A 16938-nucleotide genomic window follows, 5' to 3' on the forward strand; every position below is an offset into this window, starting at 1 on the left:
ACAGAATCTTCAGATGTCCTTTAGTCTCACTGCTTCTTTGAAATCACAGTAGTAGTTAGACCCCTGGCTAGATCTTCATGTGCTAATAAAGGACAATGTGTATTGCGTATACCTTGCTATATCCACAAGTTTGTTTTAATAGTTCTATAACTACATTTCAGTGTAGTTGGTTTACTTGTAATCCAGTGTATTCTATTTTATTCACTTAAAATTATTATACCAGGAAAAGAGTCCACAGTCTTCACCAAATTGCCAAAGTGATCCATTCCACTAAAGAAATTCAGAACCCCCTGGGGTTTTCTGACCAAGGTTTGTGGGCATCGCAGATATCCACCATACTTCCTGGCTGCTTGGTATCTGAAGTCCTCATATTTGGGAGAATCTTCCAAATGATGAGGCACAGCCTGCCACCTGGCATCGAGGCTGAACATGGTAGGTGCCTGCTCTCCTTGTTTCCCATGCAGCTGGGGCACAGACCCATCCAATGACTCATCACTTGACTCTGCCAGTCAAATGTACCTATCTTGTGCTTTGAATCAGAGACTGGTGAAGAAGGAGGACCACACAGAGTTTATTCTGACAAGGAGAAGCAGCCACCTCCTCATTCTAGAGGCACCTGTAGTTAGCAGTTCTAGCGGGAACATTGGTGTCCAGCATTGGTATTGTTGGTAGTATTCAAGTTGTGATGTCTTCACTGCCTGTTGGAGAGTCTGTATTGTACCCAACATCCTTCAAACAAACTTTCTTCTTTCTTAAAATAACCAGGGGGTTTCTGTTGGCTGTAATATGAATCTTGGGTATAGGGAGGTACTGGAAGGCAAAAACCCTGTAGTTTTGGGAATCCATCTTGGAGATTTAGGACCCTTGAGTTTCTCTCTCCTTTCCAAAAGTACCGCTTTGTACATATGTATTTCCATGACAAGTAAATAATGGAGAATAATAATGGCAAGATGCCTAGTGTGGTAGCCATTCTCCAAAATGGTGTGCAATGGTCCTTGTCACCTGGTACTCATACCTGGGGGTAATTCCCTCCTACGCTGTACCAAGGTTGGCTTATGTGACCAACAGAAATAGCAGAAATGATGGATGTCATTTCTGATATTAGGCTATAAATGGAATTCTTAATAACCTTTGGCCATCCACTGGCACCCATTTTCATTTGATACAGGGCCCCACAAATTATGGGCCAGGTCCTGGACAGAACTAAGAGGATTTGTCAGCAGATTGGATGTGGGGTTGGAGAGAACGAGAGGTGTCAGAGATAATGCCAACGTTTTGGCTTCAGCAACTGAAGCTGGAGTTGCTGTTGAGTGAGATGGGGAAACCGCAGGATGGTCAGGACTAGGGGAAGTGGGACTTGCAGAGAGACAGACTTTTCTAGGACATGAAGTCACTTGGGAACATTTTGGGGTCCTACCAAAATGTTCCCTCAGATTTCCAGCAGGGCCATGTCCCCACCCGAGTCTGATTCTAGCCTGACTATCATAACAACCGCAGCAGTGACAGCTGTGTCCTCCTTGGAGACAATGACCTGACCTTAGGGGGACGGTGCGCGCCACTGACTTATTTTTAGAATTTCTCATTTCTCCTCAACCGCAACTGGAATGAAAAATTCTGAGGCTGGATGAGAGTGGCTGAATAAAAAAGCCTTTAATTAAGAGCTAAAGACTTTAATCTGCCTATAACTGGGTTTTACGCCTAAATCCTACAGTTTTTCAAAGAAAAAGAAATTGAGAGAACGCAAAATGCCACCCAGTACAAAGCCATGAAAATGTTGAGCTCAAACACTTGTGGTCTCTTGGGCAATTAAACTCTCTACTCTTCAGATCGAGGCGAGAAAACGTGTTTCTTCTCCCCATCTGAACTGCACATTTTCCTCCAAGCTCGCCAGTCGTGCTGACTCAGCACGGAACAGATTCCTTCTCTCTCCCCCCAACACCCCCGCCGGCTGCTGGCTCGTCCACCTCTCTCTTCCTCTGCCCCCTTCCTCCTGGGCATCCCAGATGAGACCTTGAATTAAGATGAGGCTTCATTTTACTTCTTTTTTTGGCCAGTGGAAAAATGAAGGGGAGAAAAAAGTGCACACATTTCTTTTTTAAGGATGCAAATTTCCCATAATTTGTCAGAAGGAGGAATGTCGCGTTGGGAGATGCCAACGGGCGACGTGATTGAAAGGGAGAAAAAGTCCTTGTGTTTCTCAGATGTAAATAATTTAAGGCTTGAAGTGCTCACCTTTGGACCCACTGAAGCTGCTGGGAGCTTGTGCAGTGGGGGGGAAACAAAGTCGCTGAGACAGGAGGGAGACAAGTAAGCTTACTGGCCTGGACTTGATGCAGCCAGGGGAACGGCTGCTGTTCCCTGGCAGAGGAAACCAGCCAATGCCGGGGAAGATTCCTCGAGGACTGGGACCAGCCATGCACTCCCGGCGGGCTGTGAATGGGGACCACCCCCTCCATCGCATGGGTTGAAAATTCTCCTTGCTACAAAAAGGATGGCAGATGCAGAAGACTCCTACCACGGCGAAAGAAAAGGGAAAATATATAGTAATAAGCAATATTAATAGAGTTCTTACTACATCCTGGGTAACCTTCTACATTGGTAGTTGGCAAACATTTTCTGTAAAGGGCCAGGCAGTAGATATTTCAGGCTTTGTGCCCATCTGGTCTCTGTGGGAACTGCAACTACTCAACTCTGTTCCTGTAGTGTAAAAATAACCTTAGACAGTATGTAAATGAATGGGTGTGGCTGAGTGCCAATAAAACTTTATTTCTGGACACTGCAATTAGAATTTCAGTTTTCACGTGTCATGAAATAGTCTTCTTCTTCTCCTCATTTTTTCCCCCCAACTCTTTAAAAATATCGAAAACATTTTTGGCTTGCTGGGTGTGCAAAAACAGGTGGCAGGCTGTATTTGTCCAGTTGGATGATAGTTTCCTGACCCCTATTCTAGATACTTTGTATATGTTCTTTCTTTTCATCCTCCCAACCCTGTAATAGTCACTGTGACAGATGAGTAAGCACAGAGAAAAAATGTAAGTGCCAATAGTTGCTATTATGGGTTGAATTGTGCCCCCTCCACCCAGTCGGTGTATTGAAGTCCTAACACCCAGTACCTCGGTGTGACTGTATGTGGAAATGGGGTTGTTGCAGATGTAATTAGTTAAGATGAGGTGGTTACAGTGGGTCCTAACTCAATATGACTGGTGTCCTTATAGAAAGAGGTAATTTGGACATGGAGATGCATGTAGGAAGAATTCCACGTGAAAACAAAGGCAGAGATCAGGGTGATGTTTCAAAAAAGCCAAGAAATGTGAAAGATGCCAGGGTATCACTAGAAACTAGGCAGAACACTTGGAACAGATTTCTCCCCTACAGCCCCTGGAGGGAACCAACTTGTCCATCATAGGGTGATTTTAAAACTTCAGAGAACTTTGAGATGATAATTCCTGTTGGTTGACCAACGTTGTTTTGTGTACTTTGTTGAGACAGTCCTTTGATTTCAGATGTGGGGCACTTAACCACTGGGCCATTCATTATGGCCATAACTTTATAATAAAAGTTAAATATGGTGTGGCTTTAGAGCCGGACAGATGCAGGTCCAGTTCCTGACTGCAACTTCTATATGCTGTGTGACCTTGGGCAAGTCACTCAATCTCTCTGAGCCTTACTTCCCTCACCTATAAAATGGGAGTTACAAGATACCCATTTTATAAGGATACGTGGGGGTGAAGATGATACACAAATAAAAGATGATCTATAATACAAGCAGTAAAGAAGCGCATGGCACATAGGAGAGGCTAGTCATTTTTGTTATTTGCTTACCTGTGCTCAGACTGTTTTATTACGTTTCCAATCTCAAGAGATGGCATTTTGTCCTCACAATGGCCATTTTGTAGCCACTCTTCAGACAGCTCTCCCTAACCCTGTCATTCCTGTCCTCAACACAGTTTACAGCAGCCTGGACACTCCTTTTGGCCTTATATATACAAGGACACTAGTCACATTGGATTAGGACCCACGCTAATAACCTCATCGTGACTGATTATATTAGATTTTTAGTTCCTGATACTGTTGAAGGAGGTCATGGAGAGGACGTGGCCCCCGGTTGACTCTCTAGCGGGACCTGGGCAATGGGAGGCTCCTCCCCCCTCCCCTGTCCTTGAAATATACATTCCGCCCACAATTCTCACGTTAGGAGCCAGTTCAACCATGTGGCTTTGAGAGAGTAAGGTGTTGTTGAGACCATCTGGTCCACATTAAGGCCTCCATAAACGTTGAAATGCTGGTGGCTGGATGCGGAGATCTGCTTGCGCCCAAGACAAGGCTCGTAAGTAAGTTCCCTTGCGTATTAAACCTGCCACCTACCAGTCTGGTGTGGCCACCTCTTTCTTCTTTCTCTCTGTGCCCTCCGTGTGTGCGGCAAGTTTTGAATTTTACACAGGAAGCTCTCGAAGTTTCTAACCCCTGGGCCATGTTTAGTAGAAGAGTCTCTGCTGCTCGCAGGTGAGGCACGGTGTAAACTGCTTGCTAATTTGACCTGCTCTTTCCACTGCTTAGGGTTTGTCGTCCAGAGAGGAGGTAAGAGGACTCAAATGGAGAATTTAGAGAACTTCCTTCTGCCTCTGTCTAGGGGAGACCTGAGAGAGTGACAGGAGAGTCTGTGGAACTGGGAAAGGGGATGCCACAGGCACAGGGAGAACTTTGGGTGTTCTGTGAAAGAGTTTTTCAGAGAGCAGTTTCTTCCACTCCCTTGTCTGTGGTTTATGGTCAAATCAAGGTCCTTGTAGATTGTGATTCCCACTGAGGGAGAGAGAGACACATAAAGAGAAAAACAGCAACAAACGTGGCAGAGGCAAATAGACCCTGGTTCGAATCCCACCCTTGCCACTTAGCAGCTGTGTGACCTTACCTTGAGGAACTTGCTTAACCTCTTTGAGCCTTCGTGTTTTAATTTTTAAAATGCAGTCAGTAATAGTTACCTCACAGAATTACTGTCTGGGTTAAACAAGAATATGAGAGTAATAATAGAGATCGTTCAGGCTCATAAAGAGCCCAACAGGACACCTGGCTCAAAGTAGGTGCTCGGTAAATGGGGGTGAGGAGTGAGGTTGCTGCTCTGCCAGGTCCACTTGGACCCCCACTTTTGCATGACTTTGACTTTGGTTTGCTCTCACTTTCTGCAGGTCACACTTGCAACTCTCTTCTGGGTTAGGGAACCTGAAAAGGGAAGTACCAGGCTATGTAGGTTCCTAGAAGGCAGCCCCTTTATAATCAAATCCTCACTTACCGCCACCCCCCACCCTGGCCCTTGGCAACTACTGATCTATTTATATGTGTGTATGTGTATATATGTATTTTTTAATTGAATTATTGTCAGTTTACAATGTGATCTAACTTTCATCCCTATAGATTTGCCTTTTCCAGTGTATCCTTAAAATGGATGTAGCCTTTTGAGTCTGGCTTCTTTAACTTGGGTTTTTTTTTCAGTTTTTGGCAATCATGAGTAAAGCCACTATAAAAAATTACATAGGTTTTCTGTGAACCTAAGCTTTTATTTCTCTTAGATAAGTACCCAGCAGAGGGACTGTTGGGTTTTGTAGGCGTATACTTAACTTCATAAGAAATTTGCAAAGTTGTTTTCTGAAGTAGCCATACAATTTGGCATTTCTGCCAAAAACAAATGAGAATGCATAACATTAGTTTTTTTTAATAAAAAAAGTCATTCTAATAGATTTATCGTGGTGTTTCATGTATCTTTTATTTGAATCTCCATAATGAAAAATGATGTTGAGCATCTTTTCATAAGCTTATTTGTCACCTACATAATTTCTTTGGGGAGGGGACCGTTCAAATCTTTGACCATTTAAAAAATCGGGTTTTTAAAAAATTTTCTTTTTTTATTCAGCGCTACTGAAGTATAATTGACAAGTATAATTGACAAATAAAATTGTAAGATATTTAAATATCTTATGATAATTAAAAGATACTTGATATTTTGTAAGATATTTAAAAATATCTTACAAAAATAATATATATATGTATATATACAGTGATGGATGTGTTGAGATATATATATATATATATATATATATATATATATATATGAACATTTACATTCTATTCTCCTAGCAAATTTCACTTATACAGTAAAATGTTATCAACTTTGGTCAGTATGTTATATATTAGATGCTCAGACTTTATTTAGCTTGTAGCTGGAAGTCTGTACCCTTTTGACAACCTCTCTCTATTTCTCCAGCTCCCACTCTCAGCTTCTGGAAACCACTCTCCTACCTTCTGTTTCTCAGAGTTTGACTTTTTTTTTTTTAAGATTCCACTTATAAGTGATGCCATGTAGTATTTGCCTTTTGCTTTCTGGCTTATGTCACTTAACATAACACCCTCAATGTCCAACCATGTTGTCACATGTGGCAAGATTTCCTTCTTTCTCGTAGCTGAATACTATTCAGTTTGTTTTCTTATTATTGACCTTTGAGAGTTCTTTACATATTTTGGATAGAAGTCCTTGCTCAGATACTTGTTTTGCCAATATTTTCTCCCAGTCTGTGGCTTGTCTTCATTTTCTTAACAGTACCTTTCAAAGAGCAGACATTAAAAACTTTTTTTCCTTTATAAATGGTGATTTTCTTTTTGAAAGGACTGTTTCTGTCCAGGAAGTCTTTGTCTACCTTAAGTTTACAATTTTTTTTTCCTATTAAAAACTTCCTATTAAAAGTTTTATAATTCTAGGTTTTACATTTCACTTTGTGATTAGTTTTGAGCTGATTTTTTTTTTTTTATGGCATGAGGCGTGGGCTAAGGTTCAAGTTGTTTATTATTATTACTCTGTACACGGTGGTCCAATTGCTTTAGTACCATTTATCGTGAAGGATGTTCTTTTTCCATTGAACTGCCTTTGTATCTTCATCAAAAATCAATTGACTATATGTGTGGGTCTCTTTCTGAACTCTGTTTTCTGCTTCATTGATCAGTGTGTCTACCCTTTTGCCAGTACTACACTGTTCATGGTAACTGTAATTTTATACTAAGTCATGGAATCAGGTAGTGTGAGTCCTCAACTTCGTTCTTCTTTTTCAGAATTATTTGGGCTACTCTAATGCATTTGCTTTTCCATACAAATTTTGGAATAAGCTTGTCAATGTCTATAACAATCCTACTGAGATTTTGATTAGGATTGAATATCAGTTTACAGATAAATTTGGGGAATGTTAAAATCTTAATAATCTTGAGCCTTCCTATCTATATACATGATATATCTCTCCATTTATTTAGATCTGTGATTTCTCTCATCGGCATTTGATAATGTTTAGCATAATTATCTTGTACATATTTTGCTAAATTTATATTATTTCATGTTTGTCAGGGGTATGGTAAATAGTATTAGTTTTGAATTTTAATTCCAATTATTCATTGCTATTATATAGAAAAAAATTGATTTTTGTATATTGACATTATATCCTATGACCTTACTTAACTCATTTATTAGTTCTAGTAGCTTTTTTGCAGGTATTTTGGTGTTTTCATCACAGATAATTGTTTCACTGTCAATACAGTCTTCTTTCTTTCTTTCTGATCTGTATGCCTTTTATTCTTTTTCTTGCTGTGTTGTTTTGGCCAGGGCTTCTAGTACAGTGTTAACTAGGGTTGATGAAAATGGATACCCTTGCTTTGCTCCCAATCCTTGGGGGAAAGTATTCAGACTTCCACCATCGAGCATGCTATTATTTGTAGTTTTTTGGTAAATGTTCTTTATCAGGTCGAAGGAGTTACCTGTAATTTTTATCTTGCTGAGGGATCTTATCATGCATGGACACTGAGGTTTTTGACTGCTTTGTCTGAGTCTATTTATAGGATCATATGGTTTTCCCTCTTTAGTCTGTTGGTATGCTGAAATACATTGATTGATTTTTGAAGGCTGAACTAACTTTGCATTCCCAGGATAATATTCCCAAGACACTTCATTCAGTATTGACATTTTATCATTCTTTTATCATTGCTAGATCTCATTTGCTAATGTCTTTGAGGATATTTGCATCTGTGTCCTTTAGGGACATTGGTCCATAGCTACACTATATACAATGCAGTAGTTCCTGGACCCATGGGCTATGTAAATTTAAATAAAAGTAGATTAAATTATTATATGAAATTAAAAATTTATTTCTTCAGTTACACTAGTTATATTTTAAGTGCTCAGTAGTCCCATGTGGCTAGTGGCTACCATATTGGATAGTGTAGGTATTTCTACCGTAGCAGAAAGTTTTATTAGACAGCATAGTTTTCTAGTTTTCTTTTTTGTAGTTTCTTTGTCTGGTTTGGTATTAGTATAATGCTTGTCTAAAGAATGAGTTGAAAAGTCTTTCCTTCTTTGTGGAAGAGCCTACGTAGACCTGAGTGTAGAAGAAATATGGCCAATCTTGGGGAATGTTCTGTGTGTACTTAAAAAAAAAGTACATTCTGTTGTGGGGTAGAGTGTTTTATAAATGTCAGTTAGGTCAGGTGGTTCTGCTTGTCCTGTCAGGTAGCACTGAGGGAGGAGGGCCTTTGTCTCCACCTGCATTTGTGCATTTATCTTTCTCTCCTTTCAGCCTTATCAGTTTTTTCCTTCATGTATTTTGAAACTCTTGTGTGTTGTAAAGAAGCATTTAGGATCATTGTGGTTTTTTTGTAAACTGATTCCTTTATTGTTGTGTAGCTGTTTCAGGCCCCCGCCCCTGGGGTAGAGGATAGCTTTCTTTGCCCTTTCTCCTGCAGCAGTGGGTCTCCACCTGTGCCCTGGATGTGCTGGCCTGCTTCCATCATCTGGAGATTTGAGTTCTGCTGGGGAGAAGAATCTGGGTGAAGGCCTTTGCATTTAGCACAGCAGCACTATGGGACTACACCACCAAGAAGAGACCTTTCCAGTATCCCACCCTGCTTCTGATCTTTCTCCCAAGCACCCACTGATGGTCTGTGGAGAAGAGCTTGAAATGGGTACAAGCTCCCCTTGTGTCTCTGACTCTCTGGGCTTCTGTAACCTCCTGTTAGCCCGCATAGGCCTCTAGCAAATTGTGAAAATTTTTAGCTGAAAAAAGGATACAAGTGAACTTATTTACGAAACAGAAACAGACTTGAAGACATAGAAAACAAACTTATGGTTATGGCGGAGGGAAGGGGGTAGCAAGGGATAAAATGGGAGTTTGGGATTTGCAGGTACACACTGCTATATATACAACAGATAAACAACAAGGTTCTACTGTATAGCACAGGGAACTATAGTCAGTACCTTGTAATAGCCTATAGTGAAAGAGAATAGGAAAAGGAATGTATATATATATATAGTCAGTTATATATATAACTGAATCACTATGCTGTACACCAGAAATTAACACAATACTATAAATCGACTATACATCAATTAAAAAAAAACTAAATAAATTGAAAAAGAATTTAGCTGAATTCCTCTGACTCACATCTGTGGTGCTTGGTATCTCTTCATCCCGTCTCTGCCACAGTTGATATTTGGAGGAGCTTTTCTGGGGAGTTCAAGCTACTTGGTTTCCCTGTGGCCTCAGCTTTTAGATGCACTTATGAAAAGTTATGATTTTGAAGTTTATCTGCTTTCTTACTGTTAGAGTGGGAGTGAAGCTCCTCCCAGCTTTCCTCATCCTAGGTGGAAGTGAAACTCTTCATGATTGATAATTTAATTTTTTTTCTAAGTGTTCTTGCAAATTCCCAATATAGGAATATTGGTCACCTTAGCATTATATGAAAAGTAAAGTTACTTTAATTAAAAAAGGAAAAAATTTTAGTTTGGTGAATGCTAGGAAGGACTGATTGGTTCTCTTAAATGATGCATAATTTAAAAACAGTATTTTGTGAGCCAGCTTTTATCCCAGAGCAAATTTTTAGAGGTAACTTAATAAGCCACAGGCTCATTCAAAAAGTGCTGATACAGCTTTCCTTGGCATGATATACTTTGTTTAACTGTAGTTTTGCCATAATTCCATAGCTCTAGTAAAAGCTATTGTCCTACTGGAAGGCGTCTGTGTATCCTTTGCTTGGCAGATCTTGAGGTGTAAGTTTTACATAGCATACATACACCCTTTCAATAATTAAAACCTCACGTTCAGCGCGCTGTACTTCTTAATGGCATAAAGATCACAGGGAAAGAGGATTAACACTCAGGAAAGGCTCAGAAAGAGTGAAAACAGAGGAGTTGCACAGAGAAGTATATTTCTTAATAAGGATTTAAAAAAATCTTCTACTTTATTCAGAATTGTTAACTAGCATCAGGAGACATGGAGCAAAGGCAGTGTTTCAAGGAAAGGGTTTTTATTTCTTGAGATTTCATGCCTACCCAGGTCTCAGTGATGACACCAATGCCACTGATTAATTTAATTTTTCTTATAGACTGCTGGCTCTGGGAACGTCCAGTGGTATATTGGAAGGAGCTTTCGAGATGTCTGCAGGGGCATCAGTCCCATCATGGACTATGTGAATGGTGTCCCTGAGATGGTGCTTGATTTAGACAAGCCTAGATTTTAATGCTGGTTTTTCTTCTGAGTGACCTTAGGCAAGTCACTTAACCTCTCTGACTCTCGATTTACTCACCAGTGAAATGGGGCTAATAATGCTCTGTCTTAGTGTCATTTGGTGGTTGAAGTGAGGACATCTGTAAAACATCTGATGCAAGGCCTGACACTTAGTAAATGCTTGGTCATTGTGCGTTCACTTCTCCTTTTCCCCTTCTTCGTAGCTGTGCAGTGAAGGGGACGTGAAGTTGTCAGTCGACAAACGCTGTCCTCTAGGATCTTTACAAAAATACACGATTTTACGGTTGCGATTTTATGAACCTGGATTTTTTGATGAATGGGTTGAATTTTGCACTTGTGCCCTCAGGTGATTTGGTTGTACAGGGTGAAGTTTTGTAAATTTAAAATAATTGTTTCCATTTGAAACTTGGAAGTCAGAACAGTTCTCCCCTCAGCTCATTGATGGGGTTGAATCTGTTCCTTGGTGAGGGTTGTGTAACTGGGGTCGGGGATTATAAACATTTGGGTGTTCTGCATAATAGCTGATTAAATTAGCTAGGGTTGTCGGGGTCAGACTGACCTAGGTTTGAATCATGGCATTGCCAATTCCAAGTGGTAGGATCCAGAGCAAATTCCTTTCCCTCTCTAAGTCTCAGTTTTCTTGGTGACAAAATGGGAGAAAGATGAAATACCCACTTCATGGGATTGTGATTTTAATGAGAACATGCATCACATGCACTCAGAAATGTTACATAAACAATTTAGTGAGTATTTACCATTTACTGGCCCTGGGCTAAGCACTTTATATGGATTGTATAGTTTAGTGTCCCTTACTACTCTGTAAGGTAGATGATGTTAGTATTCCCATTTTATGGGGGAGGAGACTGAGAAAGGGAGAAGTAAGTAACAACACAGCCAAGATGTGGTGATGGGATAGGAACCCAGGGCCACGCTCTTAACCCCATTACTGTACTCCCTTCCATTTTCCTTAGTTTCTCCTTTTCCCAAACCACTGTGGAATTTAGAAATAAGTTTTGATACTTGGTGACATGTTGGTAGATCGTGTGCCTAATAGTGTCTGTTGATAATGTGTTTTGGAGCTTTTTAGCTACTCTCAGAGTGGTGAAAGCAGCAGAAGACATTTTGGGGGACAATCTCTCGATATGGTCACTCTTAATGCCCTGGTATATCAGGCATTTGAAGCCTTAGGTATGTAAGTTCTACTCAGGGATGGGGCAAGGAGTCTGAGGGCTGAGCAGACCGTGGGCAGACAATAGTGTCCTGCTTCCCATAGGCCAAAGGGGAGATGGGTTTTTTTCCAGGGGAGCAGAATGACCAATGAGGCCTTCCCTCTTGCAAAAGACGCCTGAAGTTTATTCTTTAGATCTAGCTTGATAAATGGAGGAATGTTCCTTAGATGGGAAGATAGTGCTGTGTGTTGAATCAGAAGCTTCCTGGCTACCTTTACCTATAGGCTACTGAGAAGAAATGACATTTTCTTATCCTAATTTTTCTTACTATTTTCCATCAGGTCCTAATTAACACACAGCTGGGACAGTGAAGTCCAGTGGACAGTTGTTCCTTCAGCCGTCAGAGGACTGTCTCCTAGAGAAGGTACTGTGGGAGGGGGTTTCTCTGCATGCGAATGATTCCAAGAGTGGTAGTTTCCAAATGTGCTTTTGATGGCCTCCAGATTTTCTCCAAAACTATGTTAGTGAACTGGGAGGGGTACTTAGATTGAACCTGCTGGGCATTGAATGCAATGATAGCACCTGATCAACAATTAGAAAGGTAATGTTTTCCCAGACAGAATCACTTATAGTCTTTCTTGAGTCTCATGGAGCCGTGTTATCCATGTTCCACAGCGAGATTAATGATGCGGAGGTCACATCAGAAGTTCTTTACATGAAATTCTCTTTTTTGTTAAAAAAAAAAAAAAAAAAAAAGACCTTATGACCGAGGCCTTAACCATGTTAAATAATTGATCCACCATACAAAGGAATGTCATAGAACCCTCCCAGAGAAATGGGCCTCCTAGGAGAAAGCACCAAATCCTTACTGCTTGTCCTCAGGCTACATCCCTGACTCAGACTGTTGGTGATGTATGAGCAGAAATAATAAAATATTGTGGTGGTTCTCTCAAATTCATAGCCATAAACACAATGATCACTATTTATTTCACATATATTTTAGTTCAGCTGTCTATGTACATCCTCTGGAATATTTGCAACTCTGAAAAAAATGGATGTTATTTACTGCAGTTTATAAATTAGGAGCAGGAGGCTCAAAAGGGTTAAGTTGCTTGATATCTGGCGGTGAATATGTTGTAGAACCAGGATTCGGACTCAGTCTGAATGACTTCAAAGCTTCTGCCCATCCTGTTACTCTGTAGCCACTAGAGGGTATCGTGAAGGAAAATACTCAGTTTCTTTCCTTTAATACCTCACATATAGTTAAAGATCTAAGACATAACCATCACAATAAACGGCTAAATTTGCTGTGTGTCAGGAATTCTGCTCAACTCTTCATATAGATTTTCTCATTTAATTATCTCAACAACCCCATGAAGCACATAGTACTACTAGCCCAAATTGGCAAGTGATATTAAGCAGCTTCCTTTATATCGTGGCTTGGATCTAAGCTTCAAACCCAGGCAGCCCGACTCCAGAGTCTATTCTTTTAACTACCATTGCTTCCCAGGACTGTTGATCTGGGGCACAGGTTGTTCAGAAGACATTTTAGTTGAAATCAGGCTCTGTGAGCGGTCAGACCAGGTGAATAGAATCAATGGTAGCTGCAGTTAGGGAGTTAAGGGTCAAGACAATGATAGGTAGCGTGTTGATCATGGCAGCAGAACTTTCAGAACCACGGACAGCCACCCAGAGAGGAGTTTATGGTTTGTCTTAAGTCGGATAAAGCTGTTGTCCTCAAACAAGGTTAATGTCACCTGTCCACTATCTTTATTATTAATTGACCTTCACTCTCATCTTGCTTGGCTTTGCTTCTCAGAGTTCATGGAATCATTAATACTTTCAAGAACTCTTGGTGTCTGTAGTTGATGTGAGCACTTGTTTTGAGGTTCTGTAGATCTATAGAGCATCCAACAGAGTGGTCAAGGATGAGTAGTGGTTGGAGAGAGTAGCAGAGGAGGAAAGGAAAATTCTCAGCCCTCTTAATCAATTGTTTTGTCCTCTAATAACTCATTTTCCGCTGACTCAGGGTAACATTAAAACTAGGGCCAGGGCCCTGACAATAAATGTGAACAGTTTTAAACAGTTCAGTTGAAGAATAACAGGCAGTGTCACAAGGAAGCTCATGATTAATTGCCCAATGGAAGGTACAGTCAAATGCCACTGGAGGGTGAAATCATTGTAAACTGCAGTGGTCTCAGGAGACAACTGAAGGATGTGTTTGGCTAAGTGGAGATAAGGAGAGGGGTATTTCAGAAAAAAGTAAATAGCACGTAAAAAATACAGAGGTGGGGAACTATGGAATGTCTTAATGGGGAATAAACAGGCAGAAGTTTATTTTTCTGGAGACTCATATTTGTGTGTGATCAAATTTGATTCTTATTTTTATGTATATACACAAAATGTCATCAGCATGAAGAAACATCAGACATGCTTTCAAGCCACGGGGGTGCTGGTGTGGATACAGAAGGGCTCCCACACCTCTTTAGCCAGACAGCTCTATTAGCTCTGGATTTCTGCTACAATTATACAACCTCATTGGGGACAAGCTATGTTGTAGCTATTTCCCCAAGCAACTAGGGGTCCCAGAGAAGCTGAAGTGTCCTTTGCAGGGGACAAATGACAGTAGTCCCCCTGAGATGTAATAGGCAGAAAAAAATACAATCCTATTATGAGATTGTCATTGTAAAGGTTTCTTCTTTTTCCCAGCTCAGACAGAGGAGGGAGACAAGGTACCATGTTAACAACAGGACTGAGATTTTACCCAGAGCATGGAAAGATCAGCGGATCCCTTCCATTTCTGAGACACAATCCTTTAGGGTTGAATCAAATTAAATGCTTTAGGGAAAAAAATGTTTTGATGTACCAGAGAAGGAATATAGCTTAGCAACTAAAGTTCCACTTCTGATGGACCTGGGAAGGCTTGGTGATGAAATTTAATTTCCACATTCTTTGAAGAGATCACAAACTCCACTGTGTGGTGAAAAGCGTTCTCAAGTAGAATTCTGGAGTTCTGACCATTTTTAAGAGATCCATTGGCTGGAAAGGGACATTGTCCTTAATTTTAATGAGGAAAAAGGAAGACTGTGTTTTACTTTGACTTAATGTGCTGTGCGGTCAGAGATAGAGGATTATGTCCATTCAACCCAAATCACTGGGAAATGTGTGTAAGTGTATCTGTGCATGTGAAGATGAAAGCTTTGGTACCTAGCATGATGAATATGAAGATACTCATCCTTCACCAAACAGTTACCCAGATTATTTCATGCCTGATGGCTTCTACTCAGTAAAGTCCCAGCATGCTATATAGGAAAGGATAGGAGCTCTGAAACTGGAGAGATTTGGGGTCAAGTCCCAGATCAACCACTTTCTAACAGTGTGACCTTGGGCAAGTTACTTAACTTTTCTGAGCCTCATTTTTCTCATCTGTGCACTGGGGATACTTATCCTTTGTGCAAAACACGTGGGATAGTGCCTGACATACATTAATGCTCAAGAAATATCCATCACACTTTCCCACAATACGATCAAAAAGCACTTACTTTATCGCTTCCTTTGTGAGATGGTAGACACATCTTTTTGTCTTCTGGTATCTTTCCCCTCCTCTTCAGTTGATATCACGTTGGATTTCCTTTGAAAACAAAACAAAACATCTATTCCCCTTTCTCAGTCCACATGGTTTGAGTAGAGAAGTAGTAATTTCCTGCAGAAGTAGATATACCTTCATCAGTCATGGCATTCCATGTTCCTGCCCACAATGATTGGTTCAGGAAGGGACATGTGACCCAAGATGGCCAATGAGACTTGCTCCCAGCATTTTTATGGCTCTTTCTGGAAGGAGAAACTCTATTCCTTTGGTGGTTGTTAAGAATACATTAGATGGGGGGGGCAGGGTATAACTCAGTGGTAGAGTGCATGCTTAGCATGCATGAGGTCCTGGGTTCAATCCCTACGTCCATTAAAATCAATCAATCAATCAACCTACCTAATTAACTCCCCCCAAACAAAAACAAACAAAAAGACAAGCAAAAACAAACAAACATGCCTTAAAAAAAAAAGAATACCTTAGTTGGTTGCTCTAAAAAATTAGACATAGAATGACAACATGACCCTTCAATTCCACTCCCAGGTAAATACCAAAAACAATTAAAAACAGGTATTCAAACAAAAGCGTATACATGAATGTGCACAACAGCGTTATTCATAATAGCCAAAAGGGGAAAACAACTCAAATGTCCATCAACTGATGAATGGATAAACAAATCCATATACTGGAATATTATTCAACCATAAAAAGGAACAATTACTGATAGTGCTACACGGTGACTGGACCTTGAAAACATTACTTAGTGACAGCTTTGTAGGCACCCACCTTCTGCTGAGAGAAAAAGGCTGATGATAACACTCTTAAAACAAATGGAAGGAAAGTATTTCTGGGGTCAGGCAGCTCCTTTGTGCCCACACAAAGGAAGGTGAGATGCTCTTTGAATCCCACCCTCCTTCGTTCTCTTTTCATGAGCTCCTTGAACAAAATTAGTTCAAATGCTGCTTCTTTCCAGAAAGACTTCAAAGCTGAACTTAGTTATTCTCTGCCTTAGGGAGAAATAGTTCTAGTTTTGTAAATGTCTGTTTCCCCCCTAGGTTGGGGACTTCTGGGGGTAGCAACTTCGTCTTGTGCTTACTTATATCCCTCACTTGTAGTGCCAGCTACTGCTTTGCTCAGTGAACACTTAATTTGACGAGAGAGTTGCTCATAATCATGTGTGAGAATAACACAGAACTGATTGTGTATCTAGTTTTGTCTAGCACTTAGTGTGATTCCTTAAAGCATGCACTTTATATAAAGTATAGCCATGTGTGTCTCTGCCTATACCCCCTGGACATCTACACCAACATCTACACCTGTACCTGAATCTACATTTACATCTACATCTGAGGCATACTACCTGAGAAAAACTGAAATCTTTTCCTGTCTATGAAACCCACTAGACCACTGAACTTGAGCTGCAAGTTCAAAAACCACCGAACACCCTATCCTGCATATCCCAGAGGTCACTGAACTCTTGATTTATCTCCTGCAGTGGAATCTCCATCCCTGTCTCCATCTTAATAATAATAATAATAATAATAATAATAATAATAGTAGTAGTAGTAGTAGTAGTAGTAATAATAATAGTAATAAATAATAATGCTAATATTAGTAATAGTAGTAACGCTGA

The sequence above is a fragment of the Camelus dromedarius genome, chromosome 24, assembly GCF_036321535.1.
Source record: "Camelus dromedarius isolate mCamDro1 chromosome 24, mCamDro1.pat, whole genome shotgun sequence".
NCBI classification, from domain to species: domain Eukaryota; kingdom Metazoa; phylum Chordata; class Mammalia; order Artiodactyla; family Camelidae; genus Camelus; species Camelus dromedarius.